Source organism: Squalius cephalus (genome assembly GCF_949319135.1).
Source record: "Squalius cephalus genome assembly, chromosome: 4".
NCBI lineage: Eukaryota > Metazoa > Chordata > Actinopteri > Cypriniformes > Leuciscidae > Squalius > Squalius cephalus.
The window spans coordinates 8,890,311-8,914,118 of NC_137125.1; the positions used below are offsets into that span (position 1 = coordinate 8,890,311).

Genomic DNA, 23,808 nt, shown 5'->3' on the forward strand with positions numbered 1-23,808 from the left:
TCACTTGCATTGCACGTCAGCTGGAGCGCATCTCATCCTCCTAATTTAACGAAACTCAGCGTATGCCTCACACAGACATGATAAATACATCAAATACACAAAGCTTGAAATGTCTTCAAACGAAATAATTCAAAACGAAAAAGAAAAAGGCTACTCTCTGATTATGTCTTTGTGCATTTCTCTCTAGGTGCGTTCACTACAAATATGGCGATCGTCAACTTCATCTTTGCAGTCGACACTGTCAGAAAACACTAGTTCATTGATAAAAATCATATGAAGACAAGGCATATATTAAGTTATTTTAGCTGTTATGAGAAAAATAAATCTGCTTTTGAGATCACTATAAATTACTGTGCAATTGTATCGCTCACGAGAGCTCTTCGTTTATCTAATTCCTCAATAGAATAGTCAAAATATTCAGCGTCATTGCTCCTAACATCGTCTCTATTTTTAACTTTTGATTCTATTTTTTCAGCTGTAAAATTGATTCTATCTTTGGTTCTATTCTGTTGTAGCATAATAGGCCTATTTATATATATGAAAAATATGCCTATTATTTAACCCACTTACATTTTAAAATACGGCAATTGCTGCTGTTTTGCACAATGTCCCTTTGCGCCACCTGGCGGTCATTTCGGGAACGACTTTGAAATGCGGCTGGTTTATTTTCGCCGCGGTAATTTCGCCGCGGCGGCTGGCGCGGCGGTAATAGGCATTCTGGTTGTCCACCATCTGTATCTGTTCAGGAGTTCATTAAAGATTATGTGTTCTGTCATGGATGACTAGACACTAGTCATTGGATGTCCAGCAGAGAGCGGGGCTTGAGTGGACACGCCCTGTGCTCACATTTTTATGTCTTAATCCAGAGTTTACCCCGCACCACAAACCTGTCGTCCTCTCACTCTGCCTTTTCCCTGCTTCGCAACGTAGCCATCCTACAGCCCTGCGACACCCGTAACATCGACCACAACGGCATCCGTTTCAGGCCAAATGGAGGAGCGGGTGGGTTACTTAAACCTGGATATGTCTCACCAGGATATGTCTCACCAGCAACCTCCGGCTTGTCACAGTCCTGACATGCGTTGGGAACAGGAACTCCTTGACACCTTTCAGAATTGGACTCTTGCTACAGTAACTCCATCCGAACTTTCCAATGTATCTAACGCGGCAATGCAACAGTGTGAAGAAAGGTTGCACACATTTGTCTACTGGCCCTCAAGAATAACTGTTCGACCAGACCAATTGGCTAAGGCTGGTTTTTACTATGTTGGTCGTCGTGATGACGTGAAGTGCTTTTGTTGTGATGGTGGACTCAGATGTTGGGAGCCTGGTGATGATCCATGGGTAGAACATGCCAAGTGGTTTCCAAGATGTGAATACCTGTTGGAAGAAAAGGGCCAAGAGTTTGTTCATCAGATTCAAGCAAGATTTCCAAGACTATTTGAACAGCTATTGACTAATGGAGACAGCAACTCAAGAGAATTTGTTGATCCACCTGTTGTACACCTGGGTCCTGGAGAAGACCGTTCAGAGGATGCAGTGATGATGAACAATCCTGTGGTGAAGTCTGGTTTAGAGATGGGATTTGAGTGCGGCCTGGTGAAGCAAACCGTTCAAAGCAAAATTCTCGCAAGTGGAGAAAATTACAAAACCGCTCAAGAGTTGATGTCTGATTTACTAAGTGCTGAAGATGAGAAGAGAGAGGAGGAGCGAGAAAGTGAGTTTCTTACTTTTCTTAAGAAACATCATCTTGCCATGTCACAGCAGCTAAAAAGCGTGCAGAGCTTAATGGACCATCTTCTAGAGGAGAACATCATCTCACAGAAAGAGTATGACATTATTCGTAACTGCACTACAGTCAAGCAGCAGACAGGGCAGCTCATTGAGTTAGTCCTGTCGAAAGGAAATACAGCAGCAGAGGTCTTCCGCAACTGGATCAAGAAGAATGATGTCTGCCTGCTGAGAGAACTGATGGCCCAGACAAGTGAAGCTGCATCCCCGAGTCAAGATCTTACAGACTTGCCTATGGAGGAACAGTTAAGAAGACTTCAAGAGGAGCGCACATGCAAAGTTTGCATGGATAAGGAAGTGAACATTGTCTTCATCCCCTGTGGTCACCTAGTTGTGTGCAAAGAATGTGCACCTTCTCTGCGCAAGTGCCCCATATGTAGAGGATTGGTCAAAGGCGCTGTCTGTACTTTCCTATCATAAAGTGAAGATATTTATCATCCAAGTAACAACAGTTTTTGGATGTTCAAATTTACACCAACTCTAATTGTTTCACATATAACTGTTGATTGTTAGATGATTTATCTAACAATTGAAATTGACGATAGGTTAAAATATTTTTATTTTTATATGTTAAATATTCCTTTCCCTCCTTTCACGTAAAAATACCACGTATCATCTGTAATTCATTAGCTTAACCATGTTGTTTAGTGACACACACAAAATAACTGTGTAATAATAACAAAATAAGTGTAATAGTTAGACAAGTTTAAAGTGTAATACTCAACTTTCACGTCAATGTTTTGTATATAGCAGAAAGATGTTCTAAAATAAATATGATTTGTTTAGTCTTAAACACTCTCATACTAGAAAGACCGTCATTTAATTCTCTTTATGCAATATTTGTTCATGTTTTTCATACATTCCTATATGAACATGTTTGACCACGCTCTGTGACTATACACTTTTTGCAAAAACAGTACAAAAACAAGATGTAAACAGTGTAATATGTAAAATGTCAATTCAAACGCTAAAACTGATCACTATAGTGGCTTTTCTGTATTTGTTTTAAATGACTCATGATGCATTTACTTTTAACCCAGTTGACCTCTAGAATTTAGGTTTTACCAAAGTGTGGAACTTTGTTTAACAGCCTCGAGCTTGGATGAATATGCCTCTCTCAGTGCAATAGTCAGATGTGATTCTGTTGTAATAGTTTAAGTGTAAAACAGCATGCACTTTGTGTAATTCATAGAGGGAAAAGTTGCACTAAATGAAGTATCAATTTAGTCAAACAGAAAGACTATCACTTAAATTCTTAATTGTCATTTATTTCTATAGACAGCTCTCAATGAAAAGTCTTCACCTAAAACATACGGTCCAACATACAAAATGTAAAACAGGGTCATCATTTGCATGCTTTTGTGAATTTATAATAAACTATGTTTTTGAAGCCTCTTTTCTTAGAGGTTTGGGTCTTTTGAATCTTACATGGATGTTTTGGACACGTGTGATTCTGTATAAAGATTATGTTTTAAAGTTAGTCCATAAGCACAACTATTTACACGCATACGAAGTAGGAGAATATCTAACTGTATATTGTAGATTGTGAACACTCCATTACCCGTTTATTTGGGGTCAGAGAACATCCTTAGCTCATACGTTTCTTTAATTTGTGCAGGATGTTGAAGTGTTAGTTAAAAAAGGTATTAGTTAATAACAAACAAACAAACATTAAAACAACATGGAACCATGATATTAATATATAAAATATGGTATAATTACATGTTGAAGCATAGCCCACTCACAGTTTGAAAATGACTTCCATAATATTTTCTTTTAGTAAAGCTATGTGTGGATCACCCGACACAAAGTTTTGCGTTTGTGAGTGAGATCTCACAAAGATTACACCAATATTAGCTTTCTCGAACATAGGATGTTTGCATTATGTCTGAAACTTACAAATCAACATGCATTTCCTGTGGTTGTTAAATGGCTCAGGTAATTCATATGAAATGTAAGTTGTTCAGAAGAAAAATGGGTTCAGTCATACATTTTAAAAAAAAAAGTCTTCTAAGTGAAGATGACGTGTTTGTCACAAACACATCTGAGTTTTTATACGTGTTAGGAAACCTCTCGCAATATTACTAATCAAGTAATCACAGAAATAATGCAGGTCACCAGATTGTTTTAAAGAAATTAAAGTATAAATAAAGGTGAATCTTTATTTAAAGAAGATAGGCTTCTGCTTTTGCAACACACAAATGTTTAAGTCGTTTGTGTCTTTGATAATTTACTTCCAATCCATACTTTGAAGCATCATGATTTTAGGTCTGTAAAAATAAATAAATAACTATGCCCACTTTAGGGGTAAATGAAATATTAAATTTTGTGCCTTGTTTTAGTGTAATACCAGTTTTTGTAAAGCAAGAGTTGTATTAATGTTTTTAAAAATAGTTTGAGACATATTTTAACTACTTTTGCATGTTTAATGCCAAAAGTTTAGTGTGATTTGTAATGTTAAAAGGTTTTGCTTAAAAACTATTCGTTTTACGTATTTTTTAACTGTTGTTGTCTGATATGTTAAATGCTCACATTTGAAACATTGCTTAAAAACATAATTTTCCATTTTTTCTGGTAGGCTATCTTTAAAAGTCGTTCGTGAAAGACATTCTATAACTTGTTTTAAATGATTTAACGTTGACTTTTTTAGTTTTTAACAGGTTTTAAATCTGTATGTGAAGGACCACATTGTAACTTTTTTCAGATAACGCTGTAAAATGTACAAATACTAAACAATTGCATTTTAACTTTAAACAGTGTTTTTAAAAAAGTTTTACATATATATGGAAAACAAAACTTTTCTTTAATTAAAAACAAGTCGCTGATCTGTTACCCAATACATTGCTTCACTTTTTAAAAAGTTTAAAGCACATCGTTTTTAACGTTTTAACATTTTACAAATGTATTTTCAACTTATACAACGTTTTAATGCCTTTAAACACTATGTAATCGTGAAAGTACAACTTTTCTTCAAATGTATGTTAGAAAATAGAACTATTTGCTTGATATAATTTTAATACATGTTGTTTTAGATGTTTTAATTCTAGAACATGTTTGCAATTCAAACTTTTTTAACATTTTACAAATGTGTGTTTACCACCCTTTGTATTTTAGTGATAAACATTGTTTTAATGTCTTTTTTGTATGTGATTGTGAAAAGTACAACTTTAAATGTGGACCATGGGAATTTTCCCACATTGGAGGGCTCAGTCCAAAAGTGAGGTGGGGTGGGGTGAGGTGAGGTGGGTGTGGGGTGGGTGTTTGAGTGTACAGAGTTGTAAATTAAATATAATTTCTCCTGTGACATAGACGAAGCAAAGCATAGCAAATTTATTTATATAACACAATTTATACACTGGCAATTCAAAGTAGAAAGGATTAAATAATCACAAAAATGTATTCAGCCAATCGATGCTTTTCTTTGGGTATCCATTCGTTGCAGCCGTTAATCCTATTGGTGCGTATATCCATCAACAGATCCAAATGTGTCGCTCCATTTAAAAAACCTACGTGATTTTAGAAAAAATCTGTTCCAACACAGGTAAACCTTCCATTGAAACATGAATTTTAAATCGTAGTAGGCTATTTTAAGTGCTCATCCTCAGAAATAGACCGCGAACATTCGGGTACATCCATTCCAAAAAAGTATGTAAACGTAATCCACGAGAAGTCGGTTTCGTGTGGCCGTGGTTAATCCAGCCCACTCGCCAATAAAGAGATGCATATCCATTCCGTCATCTCTCCATACTCTTGTATAAAATAAAATCCAATTCCTTTCCGTAAAAAAAAAACCAAATTGGCTTCTCTATTGATTTAGTCATAAACATACGTAGCCTACACACACGTCCTCCAGACAAGTGAAAAGTATTTCACTTGCGCTCCGCCGGCTCGAGGAGAAATCGCGTTAAACAAGGTCCATGTGCATCTTTTTTTTTTCGCGGCGCTATAAGGTCGAATCCTCCATAGGTTGTCTCATCGTCTGACGTAGCCATAGTGTTCTACTTGAATAAAACCACAAGTAGCCTATCTCGGGTCATGTTTGCGCTCCTTTTTAAACACCTCATGTCATGTGACTGTGACGCTGTGGGAGGGGGATTCCCGTGAGTGATGTCATTTTAGGGATGTTCTTAAATCTAAAATAACCTCTCAGCTTTGAGAGGGGTGTGTTAGGGGGTGTGGTCTCTTTGAGCCGCAACACCGGTTTTCTATGGCCATTCAAGTCCGACCAAGGAGCTGCGCGGTCGCTTTTTGTATTTGGGAGCTCGAATGGGGGCGTGGGAAATTCCCACGGTGACTTCTGAGGAAACACTTTTATATCTTTTAAACTCTGAGTCTTTAACAATTGGTTATGTAAAAACGTAAAGCTTTTTAAACTAGTTTTATGTAAAAGTTTTACAAATAGCCTACAGTATGGAAGTTAGATCTTTTTTTTTTTTTTTTTTTTTTTGTAAATGAAAAAAACTCTCTTAAGTTGTTTTTACTTTTCTGTATATGACTGAACGTTGTATTTTTAATGTTTTAACATCTTAAAATAACACTAACTAATTTTTTTTATAACTCTTTTACCGAAAATGCAATTTTAACTTATTTCACTGTTGTTTTAACGTTTAATATGTAATGAGTGTAATTAATGCACATATGTCTTCTTTAATGAAAACACTGTGATGTCACGTCACATCTGTGTCATCCGGAGGCCTCCAATGAGACATAAGTAAAAAGATCTAATACTGAATTAATAACTAAATTAAATAAAACGTACAAAATTTAAAACAATGTTTTGATTAAGTATTTTTTCTTCTTGGCTTCACAGACCGGATTTCTCATTCATGTTTTGCTTTCCGAGCGCATGGATGCTTTTGTGAGACAGTGAAAGATATATATTTTAGCTAAAAACTAAACAAAAGTTTATAGTGAATTGTAATGTTTAAAAGTTTTGCTTAAAAACTATTCACTTCATGTATTATTTTTTAACTGTTGTTGTTTGATATGTTGTTCACGTTTGAAACATAATTTACCATTTTTCTGCTTAGTGAAAGACATTCTATAACTTGTTTTAAATGATTTAACGTTGACTTTTTGTTTTTAACAGTGTTTTAAAATCTGCATATGTAAGAAGACATTGTTTACATTTTTCTGATAGGCCTAACGTTTTAAATACTACCCTATACACCTTTGTATTTTAAAGGTCTGTATCATTTTATTAAAGTTAAAGTTATTTTATTATTAAAATTGTATGTGAAAGTGTCACATGTGTGTGGAAAATGTTTGCCTAGCGCTTACGTTTCACGGTTTAAAGTTAAAAGGACATAGTTTTGAACAGAATCGTTATTTTTATTCCAAATACACATTCTCAAACAATAATCAGATTTCTCCATTGGGCTGTAGTGAATAAATCAGTAAATTAGTGAATATAACTCAACTAAAGCATGAATTAACTCTAACTTAACTAATAATTTTAACTATTAATTTGAACTAAAATCTAGCTATTAATTCTAGCTTTTTCAGATAGCGTTGTAAACGTACGAATACTAAACCGTTGTATTTTAACTTTATACATACATTGTTTTAAAAAAGTTTTTAAATGATTAGGTGAAACAAAACTCTTCTTTAATTAAAACAACTCACTGATCTGTTACTAGATACATAGGTGGCTTGGGAGGGGGGTCTTGGTGTGGGAGGTGTCTAGGGGTGGGAGGTGTCTAGGGTGGGAGTGGTCTACCTGTGGCTACTGGGCAGATGTCACACAGGTCAGTCTAACTTTTGGGGTGTAACTGTTCGGACATGTTTCATTGAGCTCCCGGGATATTACTTTGGTGTTGGATTATTCTTTCGTGTTTTGGATATACCTTTTGGATACACATTGGATATACCTTTGATGTGGAATACACCATTGGATATATCTTTTGGCTCTCTTTCAACAAACGGATTTACAATAACGTAAGGCTATTTTTTAGATACTGTGATTTTTAACATGGTGTGGTTTTAATATTATGTGTTTGAGACACTTTTAAAGATATTTTATGTTAAATGTAGCATTTTACACATAATGTGTGGGAGTTAAATGCTAACAAATCAAAATTTTTAAAAAATGTGGGAGGGGGTGAGGGTGTTTGTAGGGAAGGGGATCATGGGAAAATTCCCACGGTCCGGAGCTGAACACTGATTTTTCAATGTTTTAACATTTATGTTTTAACATAAAATGTTGTTTTAGATGTTTTAATGCTAACTCATTTTTCACAACTCTTTTAGAGAAAAATGCAATTTTAACTTATTTCATTAATGTTTTAAAAGTGATGGACACTTCATGTAATGAAATTACATCTGCCTTCTTTAATAAATAAAAAACACTGATCTCATCCCTGATCATGTCTTTATTGTACATTTCTTAAAAAAGTTTTAATATATATTGTCATAATGTTATTTGTTAAACAATATGATGTTTAAACATTATTGTAACTGAATATATCTTTGGAGATAATGAGACTTTTCTACTTCTTTCAACAAGTGAAATTGTAAAAACGTAAGCTGTAAATGACTGAACCATGATTTATTTTCAATGTCTTTAAGCACAATGTAATTGTGAAAGTACAACTTTTTCTTGTAATTGTGAATGTACAACTTTTCTTCAAATGTATTAGAAAATAGAACTATTTGCTCGGCATAATTTTAATACATGTTGTTTTAAATGTTTTAATGTGGATCGTGGGAAAATTTCCCACGGTTTATGTTTTAACATAAAATGTTGTTTTAGATGTTTTTCATTGACATTTTAAAGTTTTTAATGTGCAACTAATGTGTTTTACAAATGTGTGAGAACACATGTGTATTTTAACTTTATACAACGTTTTATATTATTAAATATATAATTTAATATATCATTTAATTTATAATATATCCCTGGTTCTGATCACGCCCATATGGGAGGAGCAAGCGTGGGAATATTCTCACGGTCAAAAAGGGGGCGGGGCTTAAGGGCAATAAAACTGTCAGTTTGATGGATGTTGCCCTATAACCTCTCTCTCTACAAATCCTTTCTTTAAAACGAATTTCGTTTTGTATCAATTGTATCTTAATTTTAATAATTTTTTCATTAACAAATTTCCTGGATTTAAAGTAAATAAGCCTATCGTCAACGAATGATGATGTTTTAGCAAACTGTATTGATATACTGAGATGAGTAAAAATCGACTGAAATATGTTGAAATAAAATGTAGGCTATTTGTATAAGCAACGTAAACTGCAAATTAACATTTATATGCCCTAATATTTCATGAAAACAACTTTACAGTCAGGCGAAATATGAAAGACAACATTTTGTTTAGTAGATTTGGGTACAGTTTTTACTGTAGAATATACTGCCTCGTCAAATAAGCTTTTGTTTAGCAATTTCTATATATAAAATAGCCTAATATTTTTGTCAAAAATAAAGTCATCAAATAAGATGTTAGCTGTTCCAATGTTGGCTATATTCAAAGTAATGAATACATAGATAAAATGTAGGCCTATAATCTTTTTTTTTTTTTTTTTTTTACAAAGAAAGAGTACACTTGAAATATTGTTGAAATTGTAATTATTGTTGTAATTGTAACCTTTTTAATAAAATAGCAAAACATATGTACAAGATAGATGTAAGCAAAATCTTAAATGGTCAATATAAGTCTTCTTCTAAATATCTTTTGTCCTTGCATTGTGGCTCAGCCAGTTTCACACCTGTGTGAATGGCTCATCATTATGCAGAGTGGGTGGTAATTCAGGTGTAAACCACTCCTCGTTCACGCCCCCCTCGCATATTGGCTTTCCAAGCAAAACCTGTTTTACATCAATTTAAATCAATGTATGGTTTTATTTGAACGATAAAGCAAGACTATTTTCACATAATTTTGAAGAAAAAACTATAGGCGACGACATCCATTGGTCAAAAGTCTTATTGACACATATTTACTATGTGTTTTGTGGCCTTATTTCAGAAATTTTAGTTTTTAGTTTTTTCAATATCCACGCATAAACATTATTCTCTCAAAAATGAAAACATGTACATACACGTGGCTCACATATTATGGTAGCCCTGTTTGTGCTTTATAGAGTGAATTTACACCTTTGCCATTAACCCCCTGAGGTCGACAATCACGCCGGCGTGATCTGCTCGTTTTTTTTTATATCAGTGCAAAATACTCTGTTGATTTTGATTTTACATACTTGTATTGTACATCATTCAAAACTGTTAAATGTCTTCTTTTATTTGTGTACACTCATAATAAAAACAAAATGTTGTGTTTTTCGTAAAACAAAGAAAATAAACATGATGCGCGTTCTGCCGTCTCTCTCAATGTGAAACTCATTCTGAAACGCGACAGAAAATGACCTGTAACTCAGCGAATGTTTGTCACACAGACTTGAAACGCATGTCTATACAACGCTTGGAATCTCTATTTTTAAAGTATGTAAATTATATAAAAAACTAATATTCTATTTTTAAGTAATCCATACGAAAGCAGCGGCATGTACAGTTTCTCAAACGCGTCCTAATTAACTATAATGTGACCACACCCACGCGCGCACGAGCGATTGACATGCAAATGATCCATGCGGAGAAACGCAGACATGTAAACGCCCTCATCACCTCAAAACAAAGAAGCAGAGACTTCGTAACTTACTCCTTGTCAACGCGATTTGAAGACAAGAAAGATTTAAGGTAAGAAATTTTTACATATTAGTTTGTTATTGTTGCATAAATGTCACATTGCAGTTGAACTGTTGCTAGATATATGGGGAATATTATAATATTTAGACCCGTGTTTACTTTTAAGCCTACTGTGTTTGTGGATATCTGGTCAAACGTAGATGTGTATGGTAACCATAATGTTTTATATTTGAGCGCGATCGCGTTTGAATGTATCAGATTTTGCAGCGTGATCGCGTTTGAATGTATAAGATTTTGCAGCGGGATCTCGTTTGAATTTATCAGATTTTGCAGCGCGATCGCGTTTGAATGTATCATTTGAAAATTTGAAAAGCAAAACACACCAAACGGCTTCATGTTTTTACTATTATCTCATTTCATATCATCATAACGAATGGAAACATTTGAAGTAGCATGATAATCAATATATTTTTCTCTAGCTTGGTTGTTACTGAAATATTTTGGAAGATTTATACTGATATCTATTGTTATTATTATTTTACCCAGCACTGCGCATACCTTATTGCCTACAAGGCACAACAAACCTGGTGTTCATTATATTATATATATTGTTGGAAACATTTGTGTGTGTGTGTGTGTATTTTGTGAATTTTAAAAAGCAATTTTAACCAGAAAAATCTAATATTTATTTGCAAAATCGTGCAGGCCTTTCTCTTGATATCAGTATGTTCACTTTTTTTTCAGGGCCCAGATGCCACTGAGTCCTGCCGACTTCAACATTCACATGAGTCTCTGGAACATGAACATGGTAAAGTGAAAATCAAACACCTTGGAAATGAAAGGTATGTACAATGTTTTTAGGAATGGCACAAAGGTCTCTGTCTTTGAAGTGTTTTTTTGGCATTTGTTGTGTATCTTTGGGTTATGTTGTGTTGTAAATAAATCCAAACAATTTAAAAGCCATTCTTTTTTAAATCTCCTCATTTACAGTATTGTGAAAGGTTGCTCAGAATGACAGGGCTATTAGGAGCTATATTAGGATAGCTCCTAATAGGGCCGTTGGGGAGGTTCTTTGTCTTTCTCAGGTGAGAAAAGCTTACATATTAATGAGCTTTCGCATAAGGCTTTTTTACACAAAACACGTCGTAAAATTTTTAAATCAATATATTGTCTTCTCTGAATGAGCAGTCAGGGTGATTTTCACATAGTTTTGGAGCAAATATTCTGGGCTATGTGATGCAATTTTCAAAAGTCTTGTGAAGACATAATCAGTATGGGTTTCATGGCCTTATTTCAGTGAGAATTTTTTTTTGTATTTTCACAAACCACGCATAAATGTCATTATCTCAAAATTACAAACTTTTACATACATGCTTTTGATATATTATTGTAGCAGAGTTTGTGCTGAATACAGTGTAATTAGACTTTAGCCATGAAAATGTCACAAGTAACAGAAATAAGCACAAATATCAGAGCATGTCAGAACACCTCCAGGGCCAGAAAACAGCTCAGACCTCAGAGGGTTAATATGTTTATAAGCAACTGAAAAAAGCACAAATGTCAGGGCATGTCAGAACATCTCAAGGGCCCAGAAAACCGCTCAGACTCCAGAGGGTTAAGTTGATTTATTGAATATTTTTAATCATTTTGCTTCTTTTTTTTAGCGCAATTTTCCACCGGACAAATTGCGATTGTTAACTCATGATTTCTGTTCTGTGCGTCTGTGCACACCAATCTTGCACTTCTATCTACTCCTCAACCAGACCACCTAGAGACTTCGGGTTTTCGGCATTATGTTAAGGAAGGTCTAATCGGGAACGCACAAAAAAAATCCAGGAAAAGATTTACTATCTCTTAGTGTTGTGATCCCATGAGGTGAGAAAATTGCGCTAAAACACTCACTGAGTTTTTATTACTTGTTTTGTGTGTGATTAGTGACTAAAATAAGTTATTCTCCTGTGTTTGCAGATTAAGTATTGTGATTTATTATTTTCCTTTTTGTTTGATTTTGTTAATATTATTGGGGATGCTGGGTTTTGGGGCGCATCTTGACCCAATTTATTCTTGTCTTGTATTACTTTGCCAGTGTGTGAAGTTATTGTATTGTACTTATTTATTTTTGTATTTCCATGCAGGAGCTGAGGGCCACTTACGCGGGTGTCATGGGGCTGTGGTAGTGGGGTGTCCGTTCACTTGAGAGTGCTGTATTTCACCTGTGTGGTGTGGTGGAGTGTGAGTATTGACTGAGCTTTTTTTGCTTTCCTTGTAGGTCACATCCAGCCGGGGGTTCCCAAAGTAGATGTCCTTCAGTCCTGTATGGTCATGTTGGTAAATGCGTTTGGAATTTGTGTGTTATTTTGATTGTTTTTCTTTTGGTGATTTACAGTTGCTGTTTATTGACATTTCAACTCTTTGATTCATTTTTTTTTTTTTGTCAATTCTTGTGTGTACATTTGGAATTGAGTATCTTGTCTGATGCTCCGTTGAGGGGTGGTTTTATAGTGCGTCTGAAGTTTGTTGAATAAAGTGTCTCTTTGTAGAACCCATGACTCTGCCCAGTTACTCGCTGACAACGAACCTGTGTGCTTTGAGTAGATAAAACCGGTGGCTTGTAATGAATTCCTAGGGTGCAAGTCCCTAGGTGGCGTAGTCGACAACCAAAAATTATATTAAGAATTATTTCCTTAGATTAGGCTGACTCCCGTCTTGCCGGTAACCGTTCGGCCACAAAAACAACCACATCTACCATAAACAAGAACTGACAAGGGACTAAATATAACAGGGAGTCGACTATAAATACAAGGCTAACACAATGACAGACAGGTGCAGATAATATGTAACCAAAGGCACAAACAAGAACACAATCAGAAAAGAAGGAAACCACAAACAGAGAAGAAAAACTTGAACTTAATAAAACAAAACATAATCAAAATAAAAGACAATGATCATGACACAAACTTAACCAATGTTAAGCCTCATTCATACTTGTTTCACTGTCCCGAATTGGACCCAAGTGATTCGATGTCCCAAATTGGACCCAGGGATTCTGCGGTCTGAATTTGCTCAAGTTGTTGAACACTCAGCATACGGTTATTAATGTGCCGGATTTTTAATTTAATTGGACGTTGCTGTACCGAGTCATTAATATTGCCCGAGTAAAAATGACTTGGTACAATGTAATCTTCCAATTCACTGTCCAGAAGGATGAGCATCCCGTCATTTTCTCACACTCCAATGATCTCCAACTCGCCTCGAGGATCTGGCGCTCAACAATATGGTGGAAAAAGGAATCCACACTTAGGGTTAAGGTTAGTGTTACAGTTAGATTCTTATAAACAGTGAAAATGTATTTAATTAAATTAATTAAAGGTGCTGTAGCCGTTCTAGAACATCTGACACTTACTAACCCAACGGTTCAAGTTGTTTTGGCTTTTCCTGAAATTTGTCAGTTTTGTAGCAGAGAATATTTATCATTGTTGTGATGTCAAAAGGTGTTGAACAATCTTCTGTAATGGAAGAAACTGTTTTATTACTTCTTTAAAACTATTGTTCACTTCTCCATTTATTGCACTTTAAACAATGTAAATGAAAATGACAGAACAACGTCGATCTGCTCAACACTGTGAACTCTATCACACCTTAAAAGTGAAAATGTTGTCATTACTAAAAGCTTTTCCAAACCTGTATGAATTTCTTTATTTTGCTGTCTGGTTACTGACATTCTTCTTAATATCCTCTTTTGTGTTGAACAGAAGAAAGAAACTCATACGGGTTTGGAACAACTAACATTTAGTTAGTTACACGTTCTACTGCTTTTCCAGAAATGATTGTAGAAGTGTGTAAAGTTTTCTGTGAAGTCAACGTCATGATTATATCCAATCAATTCTTCCATCTCACTGTGAAACTCACATTTAAAGGAGAACTCCGGTCAATTTTAACATTGAGCTCATTTTTTTGTACATTTGGAGTGCTGTCAATACAGAGAACAACGACAAAAATCGGTGTTGCCTACACCGAGTTATTCTATTTTTAAAATTTGCACCCTGTTGACTTCAATGGGGCAAGTACTAAACCTGCTTTTAGCCTCTTAACATCCTTGATGTGTCATTACAAGTGCACAGCCATGTGAGTGATTCCTTCAGAATGAACACGAGTGAATCTGACTGCAGTAGATGTGAAAGAAATGTAAAAAATGATGTTATTTAAGCCAGCGCAAATACCTTTGTTTACATCCTGTTTTTCGGTTGAAGTCCAAAGTAGTCGATTGCAGAGTTCACACGCATAGGTTTAATACCTATGATCACGCGCGTGAACTCGGCAATCGACTACTTTGGACTTCAACCGAAAAACAGGATGTAAACAAAGGTATTTGCGCTGGCTTAAATAACATCATTTTTTACATTTCTTTCACATCTACTGCAGTCAGATTCACTCGTGTTCACTCAGAAGGAATCACTCACATTTTCTGTGCACTTGTAATGACACATCAAGGATGTTAAGAGGCTAAAAGCAGGTTTAGTACTTGCCCCATTGAAGTCAACAGGGTGCAAATTTTAAAAATAGAATAACTCGGTGTAGGCAACACCGATTTTTGTCGTTGTTCTCTGTATTGACAGCACTCCAAATGTACAAAAAAATGAGCTCAATGTTAAAATTGACCGGAGTTCTCCTTTAATGACGCCTTGTGTCCAGTGGATTTATTGTCGTGTTTAATTTTCTTAAAGGCTTCCTCCAGAGTTGCCCACGCTCTTGCTACCTTTGCCTGATGATCACATGTTAAATGAAACGTCTCAGTGAGTTTCTGGCCTGTTTCTGACCAGAACAGTTTCAGATGGATCTAAAGTTCAATGAACAGCATTAATGTGTATTTATTTAATTTATTAAAGCATTTATTAGAATAATCATAAATGTTTCTTGATCATCAAGTCATCATATTAGACTGATTTCTGAAGGATCATGTGACACTGAAGACTGAAGTAATGATGCTGAAAATTACAGGAACAAATTACACTTTACTATATATTCACATAGAAAACAGCTGATTTACACTGTAATATTATTTTCACAATATTACTGTTTGTACTTTATGTTTGATAAAATAAATGCAGTCTTGCTGAGCAGAAGAGAGTTTCAAAAACAGAAACGTTTTCAAACGTTTCACAGACTGAATGTTTCTATGACCAACTTTTATCATTTTGACTAAATTGATATCTCCTTCAACATGTGTGTAAGCTTTGTTGCTAACTTTCTGACAATCATCTCCCTTTCAATGTCCGTTCATTTGTCTGGCCATAGATCTGGGTCATCGACCAGGATGTAGATTACTATAGTAATTATTATATAGTATTATTATTATTATATAGTATTATTATATAAATACTATAGTTATTATAGTAGTAATATAATATAGTATATTACTTATTTACTGAAGAACCTGGGCATACATGTGTGCTTCTGTAACAAATTATACAACAGAAATAAACTTATTAATGTACATACATATATTCCACAAACATAATCATCCATTTAAATAATTAAAGAGTATTCAGTCTATATATATATATATATATATATATATATATATATATGTAGCGCCCCCATAGCGTGTCTTAGCTATTTTATTGAAGTGCGCTCCCCGAATTCCTACTTGGCGAAAGATCTCTCTTTCTGTTATTAATTAATGCACCAATGTAAATTACTAACTTCTAACTATATGTTCACTTCTATTCCTAATAGTCACTTTACTTAATTTATAATAACCACACAATGTCTGTATAGCTAAAATAAAGTAAAATATTAACTATATGTATCTATCTCACATGCTAATTAAAATGAACACTCACTTTAATATCCGTTTTTGTATTACACCCACTTAAATTACTATACTCTCCTAAGTATAATATTACTTTGACTGGAAAGGAATTATTATGTTACTTTAACACAAATAATTACGTCCACTCTAAACCAAATGATTATACGCTAAATGATATTATTTACTTAATATATCACTCGTATAAATATATAAAACCCAAATTATAAAGACAATCTTCACAGGAAATAGTTATGAACTATTTTCTTAAAGAAAATATAAAATATTTACAAATAGACAATTAGATTCAAATTAACAAATTCAAATAATCACAATTCTCAATCACATTAAATTCCCCAAATTAAACCAGTTGAAATTCTAAATCTAATGCCGGCAAATGACTAAATGGCCATCAAAATGAATAAACAAAATGAATACCCTGATAGTCAAATGAATACAAGTGGCAGGCCTGTTGTGTAGCTTGAGATCGTTGAGACCTAAAACACAATGGTCACTTCACGCCTCGGCGCAACAAACAAAATAAAACTCACTCAACAGAACTGATGATTCGCCGTGTCGTCCTTCAACGCTCCGGAACACGATGCTTCCAACGCTCAACAGCCTGGAAGAATCCCTCCGAGCATTCACAGTCTCTTCCTCGAAGATTAGGCTTTTCAGGCGATGCACTCAACACAGCAACCGAGCAGGCTCCTCGCTGGCAAAGTCCTTTTAACTCGCGCGTGGTAATTAGCCGTCCACACTTTCTCCCCGTGGTGCTGACTATAACCGCAAATCCATGACATGAATCTTCGCGCAGTATACAGTGTCACTTATAACAAACATTAAACTTGGTGTTTTACCAACTTTTAACTCGTATCTGTCACAGCACAATCTTCACGTGTGTCTCCATCTCATTTCAGTTCATCCTTCCCCCTTCCTCCTTCATGACCTCTCACCCTGCTCCTGATAGGACACTCTCACGGGTAAGTGCATTTTCAAACAAACTTGATATATTAACACATATAAACATATTATAAGTACTTGTATCAAAGTGAAATATATATTACAATGAAAATAACCAAAATAAAATATTGGGTTATGGTCTACAAAAATATGCCCGTATTTCAAGTTAATAAAATAATTTAAAATCCACATCAGTTATTTGTGCCCATGCCCTCCCAGGAGTCTCTAGTCTATACCTACTTTCACTTTTAAAAAGTCATCATAACCGCACGCGATCTGATTGCAGTCGTCGAGATGGATGCAGAGGAGTTGAAGAAAAGAATAGCTAGTGGAGATTGTAAAGTTGTCGACAATACTGAAGAAAACAATGTTGTGAAAGGCTTTGCTGCATGCATTTTCGTGTTGGATAGCCGCAAATGTGGAACTTTATCACGGAGGAAGCTCACAGATAACTGTTACTGTGGTAACAAACCAAGCAGTTCTATTCGAACAGTATTTTTCAAATTTAACACTGTTAAGTGTCGGCCGCTGTCCATTTCCTAAGGTTCTGAAATGCAAAAAATTGACTCTTTTTTTTTTAAAGGGCGTGCGCCCATGAGCACCCGCGGAGGAAAACATAAATTGGCGCCTATGCACACAGTAACCCAATAATAACGTCTTGATTATCTACAGTCTTCTGCAATGCCCTCCAAATCTCGTGAATCCTGATAGTGCACTTGGAGAACCAAATAAGAGACACAGAGACCAGATTGCTGCTCAGTTGTTTCTCAGTTTAATACAGTTGGACAGAGGATACATGTGTCAATACATGCGTTAGCCTGTTTTCTGCTTGCGTAAAGCCATAAAGAGGAAGAGGAAGCGTAGACAGATCACAGAATGCAAACTCAAACAGGGTGACAGAGAGCCAACACATATTTTACACTGGCACAAATATCACATCACGGTAAGTCTTCAGGAATTAATCTTCAGGATTATAATGATATCGAGCTCTAGGGATTCTGCTTTCAGTTTACATTAATTTACAGACTCTTTACAATCTGAAATATACAGAGGTGGAAAGTAAGCATGTAACTGTTCAACACTTCCTCTCTTCTGTCGGCCAGGCGTTGGTTCACAGACGATCAGCTTTAGTGAGAAGATCGATTATGACAAACAGATGTATTTTTGATGGCTACAGAAAATCTATTCTCTCCAATTAAAGTGTCTGGATTGTGATATTTAAAGGAAGAAGCCAGAGTAAATAATATGATCAATTATTTAATGTTTTTATTACACCTATGTGAAAATGCTCAATAATAATAATAATAATAATAATAATAATAAACTAGATTAAGAAGTTTGTCGAGACAAACTTTAAGTTGGCTTGAGAAAGTTTGGACCAGAAAGTTTGAAGAAGTTTAAAGTAGTTTGAAGTTTAAAAGTAGTTTAAAGCATAGTTTAAAGTAGTTTGATGGTTGCTATGGTGTTACTATACGGTTGCTATGGTGTTCTGGGTGGTTGCTAAGGTATTTTGGGTGGTTGCTATTGCTTGGGTGTCTCTATTTTCCTGAACTGCTTTTACATGCCCTTCACTCAAAGCATTCCTGATTTTGGATCCTCCTCCTTCCTAAAGTTATATTCAGCCCACGCATCACACAGTGTTTGTGCCACACTGGCATTGAGTGTTTGGAAAGATGATGTTGCTTTGCGCCGATTCTGATGTTTTTAATGAGTATTATTATTATTTTTTAAATGAAAGTGACAGAGTAAAAAAAAAAACAGGAAAATCATTAGGAAATGCTAAGGCGGGGCTCCGCCGGTGCTAAGCTCATTTCTGATGAGGATATAAATATATATACATAAATCGAGATCTCTGAGACGACTTAATGACCGAATCTTTTGAGCCGATTCTTTTACTCCACTCGTCTTCCTTTATGTGGAACGCCAGAGGAAGACTTTATCTGAAAATATCACTTTCCAAGCATCGTTATTTTTCATTCCCGCTGCTCTTGGTGGGTTGTGTTGGTCATTATGGAAATGTGTCATTTGCTCATTATCATTAGATCGACAGCAGAACTTTACACTTCAGTCTGCGCTTTTATGGGATATCGTGGTCTTACGCTTATTTGACCTGTTTATAAATCTGGCCCTATATTATTACTATATTACTATACTAGCTATTATTAGATGACAGCTCAGCTACTGTTTTTATTTTACTTCCACCGCCGCCTTACAAAAAGTAGCAAAAACAGTCAGTCAAAGCTTTTCATTGCCTACACTGGAACAAACACTATAATAACATCTTAGCTGATGACTTTATTTTTGACAAAACATAATATAAATATGTAACATATGAGCAGAAATTGGCGAACAAAAGCTTATTTGATGTGGCAGCAGGGCCGGCGCGTCCATATAGGCGAACTAGGCAATTGCCTAGAGCGGCACTTTTGTAAGGGCGGCAAAATGTGTGCCAACTGGGAATGAACAATTCACAAAATAGGCTAGCCTATATGATTGCTGAGCTGCCGCTCCTTCGCCCCGCCCCGCCCCGCCCCCTGCTCTCACGAGTCATGACAGAGTGATGGGAAGTTCGGATCATTTTACTGACTCTCTTGTTCGATCTCGTTCATCAAAATGAACGAATCTTTATTTGAGTAATTTCGTTAATTTAAGTGGCTTTAAATGTTATACTTTTAACAGCCAAATTCCCCGATCACATCCACCTGCGCAATGTTGATCATATTCTGAAGAAATCATTAGAATTCAGTCAAAAATAATTTACAGGGAACATAATAATTACTTTACCTTCCGAGTCTTTCGTTCATTTGTCACCTGACATACGCAATGAACGATCCGTTCATGAATCGAGACTTTTGAAGGAGAAAGCACACCAACAACAGAGGGGTTCGTTGTTAAAATATATTGATCCAGGGAGTATTTGCAAGGATGACACGTCGTCAAGTCCACCACAGAACCAAGAGACCGCTAGCACAGCTACTGTTACCGGAATTTCTATTAGAAAAAATGTTGCACACCTGGCATCCCTCTCGAAACGGTTCTCATTCACGCTTGAATATGTTCAACTGTCACGTCACTGTCAGTGTTGTGTTTCTGTTTTTCTGTTTAGCTCATCTGTTTCCCTGGTTACCCTCATTAGTTAATTTGTATCACCTGTGCCTTGTTAATTACCCTCGTTTGTATCACCTGCTTTCAGTTTATCTGTGTGTATTTAGGTTCCTCTGTTCAGTCAGTCCTGGTCGGTTCTACTTTGTTTATGACTTGTTCATTATGGTGTTTAGAGTGTTTGTTATCCTGCCTGTATGTTCCTGTGAGTAAGATTTAAGTATATGGTTTTTATTGAAGCCTTTGGACTTTGAGTCTCCTTCAACCTGCACCACACCCGTGACAGAAGAACCGAACAAAACTACAGCAAGATCCAGTTGGATGAATTTAAGGACCACCATGGATCCAATATATACCCTCTGCTCCATCTTCCAGAATGGTCGCTCCATAGAGGACTATGTGAGTGAGTTTTTGACTTATTGCCACCTGGCTCCCCTGGACGATGCAAAAGTTAAAGACTGTTTCTGGATGGGTCTGGGCCAGGAAGTGAGTCTTTATTTACCCGATGTCGACCCCAAATGTACTCTGGCCCAGTATCTTGATTTTGTGTTATTATTCTGTGGATCTCTCTTCACTGTGGGCGAAGCCGAACCTGCACGTCACACCAGTCCAGCCGAGCCCGCACTTCACGCCAGAGCTGCAGAGATCAAGGCAGTATGCGTCGTGCCCGCCGCCCCTGAGACTGTGAGCGTCATGCCCGCCGCGCCTGTGACTGACAGCGTCGTGCCCGCCAAGCCAGAGACTGTCCGCCCAGTGTCTACTTTTCCTGTCCTCAGCCAGAGTCTGGACGAGAAGGACTTAATTGACCTTTTTTCAGAGCTTCCTTCGCCGCTGGTTCCGCCCAGCTCAAAGCCCTCTTCGCCGCTGGTCCCGTCCAGCACAAAGCCCTCTTCACCGCTGGTCCCGTCCAGCACAAAGCCCTCTTCACCGCTTGTCCCGTCCAGCACAAAGCCCTCTTCACCGCTGGTCCTGTCCAGCTCAAAGCCCTCTTCACCGCTGGTCCCGTCCAGCTCAAAGCCCTCTTCACAGCTGGTTCCGTCCAGCTCAAAGCCCTCTTCACAGCTGGTTCCGTCCAGCTCAAAGCCCTCTTCACAGCTGGTTCCGTCCAGCTTAAAGCCCTCTTCGCCGCTGGTTCCGTCCAGCACAGAGCCTTCTTCGCCGCTGGTCCCGCCCAGCACAGAGCCTTCACCGCTGGTCCCGTCCAGCACAGAGCCTTCACCGCTGGTCCTGCCCAGCACAAAGCCTTCACCGCTGGTCCTGCCCAGCTCAAAGCCTTCACCGCTGGTTCTGCCGCCCAGCACCGAGCCCTCATCGCTGCCCAGCACCGAGCTATCTTCGCTGCCCAGCACCGAGCCCTCTTCACGGTCCCTATCAGCCCAATCAGAGACTGTTGTTAGCCATTCTTCTCCTGTACCCGGGACTTTCCCCAAGTATTTTTTTGGGGGGGGCCATATGCCTCCGTCCTGGCCACTCAAGGGACCACGGCCACCCGAAGGGTCCGCACTGCCATGGCCACCCGAAGGGTCATCTCCGCCATGGCCACCCGAAGGGTCATCTCCGCCATGGCCACCCGAAGGGTCGTCTCCGCCATGGCCACCTGAAGGTTCATCTCCACCATGGCCGCCTGAGGGTTCATCTCCACCATGGCCGCCTGAGGGTCCGTCTTCACCATGGCTGCCTCCTCAGCCTTCTCCGCCTGGACCGCCCGAGGGGTGGTCTCCTACTCCTCCGTGGCCATCCGAGGGGACGGCTCCGCCCTGGTCCCCTGAGATGCTGGTACCGTCCTGGAGTCCTCGGTCACAAATAGCCCTCCGGAGAGGACTTCAGGACGCCCACCCCCCTCCCTTGTTTCTTGTACGGCGCGAGGGAGGGGGAGGTAATGTCATGTCACTGTCAGTGTTGTGTTTCCGTTTTTCTGTTTAGCTCATCTGTTTCCTTGGTTACCCTCATTAGTTCATTTGTATCACCTGTGCCTTGTTAATTACCCTCATTTGTATCACCTGCTTTCAGTTTATCTGTGTGTATTTAGGTTCCTCTGTTCAGTCAGTCCTGGTCGGTTCTACTTTGTTTATGACTTGTTCATTATGGTGTTTAGAGTGTTTGTTATCCTGCCTGTATGTTCCTGTGAGTAAGATTTAAGTATATCGTTTGTATTGAAGCCTTTGTAATTTGAGTCTCCTTCAACCTGCACCACACCCGTGACATCAACACTTTTTTTTTTTTTTTTTTACAATTATCTTATATAGCCTATAGCCATTTTAATAGGATGGTCAGTTGAAGGAACCCAACCTAATATATTTGCTTCCTCGTGGCCTACTAAAGTGTTCATACAACGGGAGTATTCTCTGGCTAGAGCAGAACAGCGGAGTGTGTGTGGACAGAAGTGCCTGAGCTTGTGTTTTGGGTTAAGCTGCGTTGCTTTGACATTGTGGAAAAATAGAATAACAGAAACAAAATGTATTAGCCTTTTTACCCGTTATTATCAATCTAAATTAATCTCGTTATTAATTTAACTTAATTAAATTAACTTAATCCATCTATATTGCACCAAATGCGACACTGCACTCCCTTGTGAAGTCGATTGGATGAACGGTTCTCGAAATAATCAAAATGCAGACAGACAGACATAGAGATTCCTGCCTTTATTAGAAGAATATGTTCAGACCCCTCTCCCCGAAGCTTCAAATATACGATGTTCATTACTACCGAAGAGCGGCAGAAGTGCACTCGCCGGCCCTGTGTGGCAGTAGTCTATTTTACAGTAAAAACTTTATAATCTATCCAAAACTAGTCAACAAATTGTTGTCTTTCATATTTCGTCTGCAACATAGGCCTATTTTTTTATGATATATTAGGGCATATAAATGTTCATTTGCAGTTTAATACGTTGCTTATACGAAGACATTCTATTTTAACATATTTCAGTTTTTTTTTTTTCTCATCTCAGTATAGCAATATAGTTCAGTAAAAGCCATTCATTCATTCACACACAGAAATGCTATTCATATTTAAACGGTCTTTTTGCAGTTTATAGACACTATTGCATATTGCGATTAGAACAAAGCACATAAGAATAAAAAACTTACTATTCACAATACTCAGCTGGATCCGTTGCTACTCGAAGTGAAACTAAACTGGCACTTCTGAGGTAAATTTCCCAGGATTATTATTACTATAGTATTATTCCTCACAGCCTCATAAAGTACATGAGTCTGATTAAACTGGAAGTGTTTTATCCAGCTGACCGTGACACCTCATGATTGTGTGGTTTGAAGGGATGTTTGTCTCCATGAGTTAGAGATGAGAGAATGTCTCCATTTCAAGGTTTTTAGCATCACAGGACGATGTTGTGAAGCAGTAATTTTCCATAGTTTTTTTCTTGATAATAGCAGCTTGATAGCAGCAGCTAATTTGCATTTAAAGAGACAAAAACAGCACATTTTTGCATTTACATTTACAGGATGAGATAATAAGCTAGATTTAAAAACTACATCGAGACGAA

The 23,808-nt window shown here is 37.1% G+C and overlaps 1 protein-coding gene and 1 pseudogene across 2 annotated transcripts in view; both read left to right on the forward strand.

Annotated features, from left to right (window-relative positions):
- Positions 1-800: 800 nt before the first annotated feature.
- Positions 801-2,211, forward strand: LOC307157612 (baculoviral IAP repeat-containing protein 2-like; annotated as a pseudogene). Its single transcript has one exon. The product of its transcript is annotated as a baculoviral IAP repeat-containing protein 2-like (transcript).
- Positions 2,212-18,047: 15,836 nt separating this feature from the next.
- LOC307157236 (NACHT, LRR and PYD domains-containing protein 3-like) overlaps positions 18,048-23,808 on the forward strand; it is a 106,106-nt gene continuing 100,345 nt past the window's right edge. The window contains exon 1 of the mRNA XM_079869083.1: positions 18,048-18,147. The gene's annotated coding sequence lies outside the window, so the exon portion shown is untranslated. The remainder of the gene's footprint in view (positions 18,148-23,808) is intronic.